Here is a 12,786-nt window from a genome sequence, read left to right as displayed (position 1 = left end):
GTTCGTGCTGGACGTGCAGACCGCGTGAGACGACGCTTCATCCAGTCCCAAACATGCTCAATGGGGGACAGATCCGGAGATCTTGCTGGCCAGCGTAGTTGACTTACACCTTTTAGAGCACGTTGGGTGGCACGGGATACATGCGGACGTGCATTGTCCTGTTGGAACAGCAAGTTCCCTTGCCGGTCTAGGAATGGTAGAACGATGGGTTCGATGACGGTTTGGATGTACCGTGCACTATTCAGTGTCCCCTCGACTATCACCAGAGGTGTACGGCCAGTGTAGGAGATCGCTCCCCACACCATGATGCCGAGTGTTGGCCCTGTGTGCTAATGTACCATCGCCGTTTTTACAGTTGTCAGCATAGATCCATGTGTCAAAAATAAAATATAGCCCTAGAATTAGGGTTTGTCACGTAAATATAACGTAGCTCATGGATCTTGCAGAGCTCACAACCGACTGAGTGTAATCGGCGAGCGTAGTTACTCTGAAAACAGGGCAAGTGGCGCTCGTGCCGAGAAACATGTGCCAATTGGCGTACAAAGGCAACGTATACATTATCAGTATTAATAACGTTCTAAGGTAAAGTAACAATAAAAAAGGAAGGAAACTAACACTCCCGTTAAAACAGTATGGGAGCATTGGTACAAATAATGTAGTTATACATCAAGAAAGCAGGAGGCGCTTACGCCGAGAAACTTACGCCCAGTGGCATATACAGCCAAATTATAAAAAAAATTCCATACTATATTAGTGAAGCCCGCAAACGGTATACATGTCAGAACTTTAAAATTGACAATAATGGCTCTTGTCAAGAAAGAATTACGAACACTGGTACACCATCCAGTTAATACACATTTACAGGGAAAACCGATATTTTAGAGCCTGGCAAAATCACATAAGGGCCGATGTAGTAGCAAACATACATGGTGACAAAACCACCATTACATAAGGGGTAGTGAGGTAGGGGAACTGAAGGTGCATCACAACTTCATGAGGAAATAAACCACTAAGGTTTCCAGCATTAATGTTATACCGTAAACAGTACAGGTTTAAATCTTTCGAAAAATTGTCTGCAAGCAAAGTTCAACTGATCGTTTAGTATATTACCGTCCTTAAGCTCAAGATGTTTGAAAATTTGCAACTCTTCCCACAGATCTAATCTACGCCCTTTGTCTTCTCTGTGTAGGATAACACTGTCTTTTAAATGTTTTGGTGTATGACTGGCTATCAGGAGGGTGTTCAGCAAAAGTAGAATTGTGTATATTCGTTCCTTTTTTACTTAATAGGTGTTCTTTATATCTTGTTTTCACAGCTCTGCCTGTTTGACCAATATACACTCCTGGAAACTGAAATAAGAACACCGTGAATTCATTGTCCCAGGAAGGGGAAACTTAATTGACACATTCCTGGGGTCAGATACATCACATGATCACACTGACAGAACCACAGGCACATAGACACAGGCAACAGAGCATGCACAATGTCGGCACTAGTACAGTGTATATCCACCTTTCGCAGCAATGCAGGGTGCTATTTCCCATGGAGACGATCGTAGAGATGCTGGATGTAGTCCTGTGGAACGGCTTGCCATGCCATTTCCACCTGGCGCCTCAGTTGGACCAGCGTTCGTGCTGGACGTGCAGACCGCGTGAGACGACGCTTCATCCAGTCCCAAACATGCTCAATGGGGGACAGATCCGGAGATCTTGCTGGCCAGCGTAGTTGACTTACACCTTTTAGAGCACGTTGGGTGGCACGGGATACATGCGGACGTGCATTGTCCTGTTGGAACAGCAAGTTCCCTTGCCGGTCTAGGAATGGTAGAACGATGGGTTCGATGACGGTTTGGATGTACCGTGCACTATTCAGTGTCCCCTCGACTATCACCAGAGGTGTACGGCCAGTGTAGGAGATCGCTCCCCACACCATGATGCCGAGTGTTGGCCCTGTGTGCCTCGGTCGTATGCAGTCCTGATTGTGGTGCTCATCTGCACGGCGCCAAACACGCATACGACCATCATTGGCACCAAGGCAGAAGCGATTCTCATCGCTGAAGACGACACGTCTCCATTCGTCCCTGCATTCACGCCTGTCGCGACACCACTGGAGGCGGGCTGCACGATGTTGGGGCGTGAGCGGAAGACGGCCTAACGGTGAGCGGGACCGTAGCCCAGCTTCATGGAGACGGTTGCGAATGGTCCTCGCCGATACCCAAGGAGCAACAGTGTCCCTAATTTGCTGGGAAGTGGCGGTGCGGTCCCCTACGGCACTGCGTAGGATCCTACGGTCTTGGCGTGCATCCGTGCGTCGCTGCGGTCCGGTCCCAGGTCGACGGGCACGTGCACCTTCCGCCGACCACTGGCGACAACACCGATGTACTGTGGAGACCTCACGCCCCACGTGTTGAGCAATTCGGCGGTACGTCCACCCGGCTTCCCGCATGCCCACTATACGCCCTAGCTTGAAGTCCGTCAACTGCACATACGGTTCACGTCCACGCTGTCGCGGCATGCTACCGGTGTTAAAGACTGCGATGGAGCTCCGTATGTCACGGCAAACTGGCTGACACTGACGGCGGCGGTGCACAAATGCTGCGCAGCTAGCGCCATTCGACGGTCAACACCGCGGTTCCTGGTGTGTCCGCTGTGCCGTGCGTGTGATCATTGCTTGTACAGCCATCTCGCAGTGTTCGGAGCAAGTATGGTGGGTCTGATACACCGGTGTCAATGTGTTCTTTTTTCCATTTCCAGGAGTGTATTTTCAGGCACGTAACTTGCGGAAGAAAACAGTCCCATGCCGCCTGCACCTCCTCTTGTCGATTGGAATGCTGTTAGTCGGCGAGAGTTGTGTCTGTAGTGGTGTCATCCTGAGTTCCCGGCGATAAATGGAGCCGTCGTTATCATTGTCGTTGGACTAGCTTGCTACCTGGAAACTGCTGTGGACGTAATTGGCCTACAGACGCCTGTGCAGGAAGTGGATGCCGCCTGACGGCAGACCACCCGCATTACGCAGATGTGCCTGGAGTTGCTCTCCGCAAGGAGAATAGCTGCGAGTACCACAACTATTGAGAAAATGCTTTAATTTTCACTACCGACTGCATTCATCGAACATCAACAAGTGATATGTACTTGAGGTCTTGTGTGTGGCCTTCAAAATACCACTGTAACGTAATAAGTACCAAAGAACTTAAGGTAGCAGCCTCTGGGCACTTAACAACAGCGCGGGATTAGCCGAGCGGTCTGGGCGCTGCATTCATGGACTGTGCGGGTGGTCCCGGCGGAGGTTCGAGACCTCCCTCGGGCATAGGTGTGTGTGTTTGTTCTTAGGATCATTTAGGTTAAATAGTGTGTAAGCTTAGGGACTGATGACCTTAGGAGTTATGTCCTATAAGATTTCACAGACATTTGAACATTTTTGAACTTAATAACATACAATAAATACAACTGGTAATGAAATTTAAAACGACGTCGTGATGATTTATATATAGCTTGAAGTATCCAGAACTGTGGCAACAGAATGAAGAAATCTTGTATTCATGATTGCTGCCTGTGTTTACTGATAACACTATTTGACACGCTATAATGGTACTGTACACGATCGTGGAAACTGAGTGTGGTCTTGAGCGGAAACTTTGAACTTTGTTTTTCTTATTACTTGTTAAGTGATAATTTCTCCACTGTTGTGCACCCTTGATACACATCTGTCTTTATCAGTGTATACTTGAGAATAACTGGGAAGGGGCTCGAGGAGGAACGGGCGTGCAGTTGCAGCGTTTTCCTTACGAAAAGGAAACATTCCGAAAACTTCAGTCGGAGCTGGAATATTGGTCGTGTCTTTAATTTGTTTTTGAGGCAATGTGTGTGTGTGTGTGTGTGTGTGTGTGTGTGTGTGTGTGTGTGTGTGTGTGTGTGTGTGTGATGAAATCAGTGACTAGCTTGGTGTGTAAGGCATTTCAGTTGCGTCAAAGACTAGGAGAGAGTTTTCTTTTAATTACAACTTAGCTGGTCATACACCGTCATCCCATTACTTATTTATTCCGGTCTTATATTAGATACGAAAAAGACCGAATTCTCCTTATTTCCTAGAAACTCCACATACACATTCGACACAAATATTCGCCTTTTAGATTATTTCATGTAATCTTCTTCCCCCATCCACCTTACCAAACAGCTACTGTGGGGCAGTCATAACTCTTCAGCTGTTACCCGAAAAAAAATCAGGCTGCAGCCTTGAAACTTGGTGCCGGTGCTAGGCCTTCTGGCCCTTCAATGCGCCTCTTTTTTCCAATCATTTCGTTGTTACTCTGGAAATGTCTGCCACGCAATTGTTTCTTCATTCATGAAGAAAGGAAGAAGTCACTGGGTGTCATGACAGGAAGAAACAGGAGGTGAGGGAGAAACTGAAAGCCCAAAGAAGCATAACTTGTGACAGCGTCCCGTGAAGAACAAACTGGAGCCACGTCATAGAGAAAAAAAAACAGCCCCTTGGACAGTATCCTACGACTCCTCGTCTTGAAACCCTCCTGTAAATTTGTGAGGAGATTTCAGTAGCATGTTCCAGCGATAGTCTGGCTGTGCATAATCTGTTAGCACCACACAATGGCAGTCCCCAAAAACCCTTACCATTACCTCGCTCGATGATAGTTGTGTCCTCACCTTTTTCGGCAATGGTGAATCCAAATTTGCTTTGCCCTGTAGTGTTGGGTGATTGTGACACATCCGCATTCTTCCTTGGTGATCATGTGGCTAAACAAGTAATGACGATTGGTGCGACACAGCTACGACATTTCCACTGCTACCTCAGTTTGGCGGGATTTGTAATGACAGTGAACAGTTCTGTAATCGAGCGTCCGGCCACAACCATGTTCAAAATAGCATGCAACATGTTTAAAACTGATCCATGACTCATTTAACATTTTCAATTGTCACCTCAATTATGACAAAACTGTTTTCGAGCACCAGGGCACACACTTCGTGGCTCTTTACAAAAGAAGCTACACTATGTGATAGAAAGTACCCGGTCACTCAAAAAAAAAAAAAAAAAAAAAAAAAAAAAAGTTTTCATATTATGTGCACTGTGCTGCCACCTACTGCCAGGTACTCCATATCAGCGACCTGAGTAGTCATTAGACATCACCAGAGAGCAGAATCGGGCGCTCCGCGAAACTCAGGTCAGGTGATTGGGTGTCACCTGTGTCATACGTCTGTACGCGCGATTCCCACACTCTTAAACATCCCTAGATCCACTGTTTGGACGCGTACAGCACAAAAGCGTACAGGCCGACCTCATCTGTTGACTGAAAGAGACCACCGACAATTGAAGAGGGTCTTAATGTGTAATATTCATACATCTATCCAGACCATAACACAGGAATTCCAGACTGCATCAGGATCCACCGCAAGTTCTACGACAGGTGGGAGGTGAGAAAACTTGGATTTCATGGTCGAGCGGCTGCTCATAAGCCACAGATCACGCCGTTAAATGCCAAATGACTCCTCGCTTAGTGTAAGGAGTGTAAACAATGGACGATTGAAGATTGTGGAGTGAAGAATCACGGTACACTATGTGGCGATCCGATGGCAGGTTGTGGGTATGGCGAATGCTCGGTGCACGTCATCTGCCAGCGTGGTAGTGTCAAACAGTAAAATTCGGAGGTGGTGTTGTTATGGTGTGGCCGTGTTTTTCATGGAGGGGACTTCCACCCCTTGCGTGACACTATCGCAGCACAGGCCTGCGTATGCTGCCATTCCCCAAGAAACCTTCCAGTACCTGATTGAACGTATGCCTGCGAGAGTGGAAGCTGTCATCAAGGCTAAGAGTGGGCCACCAACATATTGAATTCCAGCAAGGTGTCCGGATACTTTTGATCAGATAGTGTATATTGTTGCAGTGAACTTGGAAAAGTCACTGGAACCGTATAACTTCACTTGATTAACTCACTTATGCCTGGGTTTCAGGCAACATCCTCCGTTTCGTTCGATGCTGTGGCGCTATGCCAATACAGCTGCAGTCACTGCAATATTTTTCCAGTTTAGGGGGAATACGAAGAGAGCTGAGGCGTGAACGGGAACTCGGACTGAGGAGGAGCGCTTGCTGGGTAGTCCGTGCAGTGGTGCGTAGCCACTGTGTTAGGGAGCTGAAGTGGTCAGCGCATCTGCCTACTGAGCAGGAGAACCGGGTTCGAATCGATGGCTCGGTACGAATTTTCATTCCTCGCTTCAGTCTGCATACGCACATCTTCACAGACAGACGATTAGTCACTCCTTTCTCCATCTTTCAGAAACGGTTGTCACACTGGAGGCTTTGCACCACCTAACCTCTGTCTTGCACAATGGTGCGCTGCTGCGGTACGCTGCAACCTGCTCAGCACGGCTTGTTGTAGCGTTGTTTCCCCTCAAATGCAGGAAACGAACTGACGCACTATACTGAACTTTGTCACTGGGTTGGGCCAGTTCGTTCTGGCGCATATAGCGACATGCTACGGCACTGTAGTCCGGGGATTCCGTTGTGCGTCAGGACTGCAGATATCAAAAGTACCCCGACGCCTATCGGTGGACATCAATTTGGAGATTGTCGATCGTTCTTCTTTATGACTGCTTGAACTCTGCTGGTGACACTTTCAATGTGCCTGAATGTCTGGAGAGGAATTGCAGTCCATTCTTCCTTACGATCCGAAACCAGAGAAGATACTGATGATGGACGCTGGAGCGAAGTCCACACTCATCCCAAAAGTGCATTATTTTGTGTTCACGTCGTGATTCTGAGCGGGCCAATCCATTTCAGGAACGCTGTTGTCAACAAACAGTTGCCTCACGGTTACTGTTTTACGACAGGTCCCATTGCCAAGCTCATATAGTCATCGCCTCCAAACTGTTGCTCTACCCTACGCAGTACGCAATGCTGTAAAAGGTTTTCATATCTTTCCGCAATATAGGGATCCTTAAGAGCAACAACTGTAACCACGAAAAATACCTCCATACCATAACTCGACCTCCTCTCTACTTTACTGTTGGCACTAATCATGATGGCAAGTAATGTCCTACAGGCGTTTGTTGAACTCGAATCGTTTCACTGCATTGCAGCAGGGTACAGCGTAATTCGTCACTCCAGATCATTCGTTCCTACCACACATTGCCCACTGGCGTCCCTCTTTACACCACCAGAAGCGTCGGTTACCGGAGACTGTAGATCTGTATGGCCTATGAGGAGCTCCTCGACCACCGTACCCCGTCCTTTTTAGCTCCCTACACACAATCATTATTGTTTCCAGAATGAGATTTTCACTCTGCAGCGGAGTGTACGCTGATATGAAACTTCCTGGCAGATTAAAACTGTGTGCCGGACCGAGACTCGAACTCACGACATTTGCCTTTCGCGGGCAAGTGCTCTACCGACTGAGCTATCCAACCACGACTCACGCCCTGTCCTCACAGCTTTACTTCTGCCAGTACCCCCCCCCCCCCCCTCTCCGCAATATCCTTTCTTTCAGGAGTGCTAGTTCTGCAAGGTTCGCGGGAGAGCTTCTGTAATGTTTGGAAGGTAGGAGGCGAGGTACTGTCAGAAGTAAAGCTGTGAGGACGGGGCGTGAGTCGTGCTTCGGTAGCTCAGTTGGCAGTCTGCGTTCGGCAGGGCAGCAGTGCGCACCGCGCTCGGCCGTCCACGCCGCTGCGGGCGGAGTGTTTGTTTACTTCCTCGTCACCGCGCTTCTCAGTCGACCACGCTCTAATGGCCAACTCTTACAGGAAGAACACTCTTAAGTTCACCTTCTCAAATGAATACGCACGACCCAAAGCACTGGCCGTCGAACGCTTCCTACGCGAAGACGTGAAGATCCCCCATGACTAACTCGTCGGCATACACCTATCGATCATTAGCAGCGTCGTTTATGTTACGATGACTTCCGACGCTGCCTGCAATGAGATTATTCAAAGGACGCGACATGGACTAAAATTTCGGCACTCCGACGGAAACGTCGGGCCTGTGGATGTCGACCATGCAGGACTTGGCCTTCGGACGATCCGTGTATTCGAACTGCCTTTCGAGGTGAATGAGGATGAAGTCATCGCGGCGCTAAGCCCGTTCGGAAAAGTCCAGAGCCACGTAGCCGAGAAATGGGCACAGTTTACGACGTATCCGGTGCTTAATGGTGTGAGACAAGTCCGAATCGATCTCAAACGGCACGTTCCGTCGTACATTTCTATCGGCGGCTGCAGTGCGGTGGTCATTTACGACGGACAACCTACAACATGTTACAGTTGTGGCAAAGAAGGCCACGTCCGTAATGAATGCCTGCAACGCCGCATCACACAACTAAGGCCCGACGATACGAACACCGACAGAACCACGACCACCCTTCCAGTCACCTATGCGGCGACACTGCACGTCCAGCCCACACAAGACGCCGTTCATGAGCGTCTCTCTGGTCCGATACACCCGGAGGCGTCCCAGCACCTTGACACCGGCGATGCCGCCCGTGAACATGTCCAACAACCGGACACACCCACGCTAGAAGTTCACAAGGATACCAATGAGAGTGTTCTGGGGAATGACGACCGCATCATAGCACCCGCGGCTTTTGTACCGGAACGACGTGAATCTCTTCCTTCCTCAGACATCGAAACTCATTGCCGAAAGCAGAAGTCGCCCAAACGACGAAAAAAACGCCGCAAGACATCAGAATCGACCATTGAGCCCCCTCCGCAGGACGAAGAGATGGCACATCACTCTGACGGAGAACACGATAACACTTTCTCCTCTGCCACGGAGACGCGTCATCCAAAAGACGGTGAACCGTCCAACAGAGAGCGTGCGCAAGCCCCGCGCCCAGAAGCCATGGAACATAGCACGCCTGTTGTCACCGACGCAACTGAGCCGACTCGGCCGTCGCTGCCACCTCTCGCCGATGTCAAATCTGTCGGACATTTTTCATCAGCGGATGACACGGATTTCCCACCTCCATCTGATGCGGAAATGAGATCTGTTCCTCCGTTAGACCAACATTAAAATGGGGGAAGTTTCTAGGCGACTCCTGCGACTTCTATGGACTTCCAGCATCCATCACAACAATCTTCACCAGCTACGAACCTATCGGCAGCACGGATCTCCCATCAGGAGTACCGAATAGCTACTATCAATACTAATAATATCGGCTCCCACGCTAAACTTCAACTGCTCCGTGACACGCTAAGAGCAGCGGACATCGACATCACCCTGTTACAAGAACTGAGAACAGTAACTTGGGCTGGGTGTTATGGATATGAGACGTACGCCGCCTCTGCAGCTATGGAACACACAGGAGCAGCCATCCTCCTCCGAGAAGGGATTGCAGTTTCCGATGTCTCATACCTCCCAACAGCGCGAGGAGTGGCCATAACAGTTGAAGGACTCAAAATCATAAATCTCTACGCCCCGTCGGGCACTGATAAACGGAGGGATCGCTCCCAGTTCTACGCAGAAGATATCACACCTTTATTCCTCGGCCGATACGATCACCTCATCGTAGGTGGAGATTTCAACTGTGTTCTCGAGCGCACAGACCAATACCCCCATTTCACCACATGTCCGGAACTTCGCTTCCTCGTCCGCCGCCTTCGTCTCCTCGACACTTGGCGAGTGGTACACGGCGACCGCCCGGGGTATACACACATTACGAGCCACTGCGCCAGCCGACTTGATAGAATATACATCTCTAACGCTCTAAAATCAGTTCTCCTCGACGCGGAACGTTGGCCGTCTGCCTTCTCAGATCATGACATCAACATCTGTACCATGAACCTACGTCGACAATCTATATGGTGCAGTTCAGGACCTTGGAAACTCAGTGTCGTGCAACAGGTCACCGACACGTGGCACACCTGTGTTCAACGAATTATGCGTTACGAGACCACACTGCAGTGGTGGTTGCTGTGCGCCAAACCGACCATCCGACGCACATTGACACACTATGGCAGAGCCAAAGCCAGGTGGAATCACCATACAACTGATTTCTACTATAGCGCTCTACGTGAACTCATGGATCAACCTCCATCCCCGGATCGTCTAAAAGAAGCTCAACGCATTAAGGCAAAGATTTTAACCTTGACCAGATGCCGTCAAGAGGGAGCTATTGTACGAGCACGCAGCCAAGATAGGATTAACGGTGAAGAACCTTGTTTGCATCATATTATTCAAAATGTTCGTCGACGCCAAAAGGCTTTAATGACAACTTTAGACTTACCTGATGGACGCCGGCTGACTTCGCAGGCTAACATTGCGGATGCATTCACAACGCACTATAGACTTTTCTATCAAGAAGTACCTGCCGGTGCAGAGGCCATTGCTGAGGTTGCCCAGGAGACACTTGGTACTCTAAACGCAGCAGCTGCAACCGTCCTGACTTCTGAAGTGACCACCGACGACGTCCAAGGCGCTGTGGCCAAAGGGTCTCTGAATCGATCTCCCGGCCCGGATGGTTTACCTCTCGAATTTTACAGAACCTTCCAAGATTTGATGATGTCACGATGGAGGGACATGTACTGGGAACGTCTGTCCGACGCGGCGAACCAGCCACCAATGTTCACGGAAGGCTTACTTGTACCAGTCCCGAAACCCGCAGGACGAACACGACTCGACAGTTATCGGCCGATCACGTTACTCAATTCCGACTTCAAGATTTTCACACGCCTTCTAGCACTGCGACTCAAACATGTCTTACGAGACATTGTTTCCCACGAACAAACATCTTTAGGCGGCGATCGTAATATACAGATAGCCCTCAGTGAATATCGAGATGTGATCGCTGTGGCAACACACTCGCGACTGCCAGGCGCTTTAATCTCCATCGACTTCAAACAAGCGTTTGACCGCGTCAATCATGCATTCCTAAACGCAGTGATGAACCGAATGGCAACTCCCCCGACGTTCACGCAAGTGATTATGCGGCTCCTTCGTGGAGCAACGTCCAGACTTCTCGTCAACGGTAGACTTACAGAACCTATATGGATTGAACATTCAGTACGGCAGGGTTGCCCCTTGTCGACGGTGCTTTATGCCATTGCGATGGAACCACTCATTTGCGGATTACGGCGACGTTTGACATTCATTCCACTCCGGGATCATATGTTCCGCTGCCGAGCTTACGCGGACGACTTGGCCCTCGTCGTACGTTCAGCGGCCGACGTACAAGTTGCGATGCAGTGGATTACCCGTTACAGTGCAGGGGCAAAATCATGCGCCATGAAGATCGGCCGCGGCCTTCCCGCAGACAGCGTCGTCCCATTTCAACTGGTGGACACTCTTCGCTGTCTCGGGTTGGTGTACACGCGAGACATTCGCCGCACCTCGGCGATCAATTATCGGGCGCTGCTGCAACGCATCCGGGCCAACATACAAAATCACATTCTACACCCGCTGAATATGTGCCAGAGAGTCACCTTCGTCAATACCCATCTGGCAGCCCGGATACCCCATATAGCGCAGATTCTGCCCATCACTGCGACAATGGCGGCCAGATTACAAGCGGCTTTCGGCTATTTCATTTGTTCTGGACACATCTTCAAAGTCCAGTATGAAGCTCTCACCTTACCGAAGCGGGATGGTGGCCTCGACCTGGTTAATGTGAGAGCCAGGACTACGGCACTTTACACCAATACTGTGCTCCGGTTATGGGAAAGCCAAAATGCTAGTTTTACTGGAATGTTGACCACCAAACTCGCACCTGTTTCGAGACGCCCACCGACGTCTTTGCCACACGTCCCACCTCCGATGTCATATATCGGCCGTTTCTTTTTGGAGTACAGCTACATATGCACCGAGCTCTCCAGGACCAGGAAGACGACCACCCACGACATCTACCGCCTTCTCCGAAAGTCTCCACCCCGCAACCCCGTCGAAACACGCCCCCCCAGGTTTCATGGCCTACAGTTTGGTAAACGATCCACCAACCATATCCCACCACTGACACCACCTCTATATGGTACCTTCTCGTCAACGGCAAGTATACTACAAGACAGAAAGTCCATCGTATCGCACTGGTGGACTCACCCCTGTGCCTCAAATGCAATGTCGAAGATACAGATTTACATCGTTTTGAGTGTGGGCCAGCAGCAGCTGTCTGGACCCTAGCACAGAAAATTGTGGCTTCCTACCTCCGAGTACCACCACATCACGTTTCTCCTACTATGATGATATATCCCGACACGACCTACTTTCCACCGGCTAAGTGGCACGCCAACACATGGATCAGTGGCATGGCTGTCAACTTCCTCTTCCGGGACGACATCGTCGATCCGGCGGACTTTTGTGCACGCCTCCAAGTACATCACCACACCCTTCACCGACATCGACACTATCGGGCCACTTTCGCGAACTATTTACAGAGTATTTTCACCAACCCGCCTCAAAGCTGGAATCTCAACGAACAGTGCCAGCCAAGACTGGACGATCCCACGTTTCCCTTCAATGGTCAATGATAGAATGCATGTTGTTCTGATGGCGCGCCAAAGTGGAGCATGGCGCGGAAAGTATTCCTATTTTATTTCACTTCTCTTTTCTCCTCCTCTTCTAAGTTTTTTTCTCCTTATACATGTTTCTCCCTTTCACAAATAGCTCTCTATCTGCAGCCTATTTGCCTTCTTTCTCCTGTGCTCCTACAAAAAAAAAAAAAAAAAAAAGTTTGCTGCAGATGGTGAGACTGTATACTCATTTATGTTAACAAAAAAATAAAAAAAAATAAAAATAGAAGGCCGTTGCGGAAATATAGCTATCTTTTATGTTTTCCGTTTTCAAAGGATATTGTGTTATTTT

The 12,786-nt window shown here is 49.4% G+C and overlaps 1 protein-coding gene across 1 annotated transcript in view; it reads left to right on the top strand.

The window, feature by feature from the left end:
* LOC126282450 (uncharacterized) overlaps positions 1 to 12,786 on the top strand; it is a 162,907-nt gene that overhangs the window by 83,030 nt on the left and 67,091 nt on the right. The window lies entirely within an intron of this gene.

Source organism: Schistocerca gregaria, chromosome 7 (genome assembly GCF_023897955.1).
Source record: "Schistocerca gregaria isolate iqSchGreg1 chromosome 7, iqSchGreg1.2, whole genome shotgun sequence".
NCBI lineage: Eukaryota > Metazoa > Arthropoda > Insecta > Orthoptera > Acrididae > Schistocerca > Schistocerca gregaria.
This window is presented reverse-complemented; position numbering and strand designations above follow the sequence as displayed.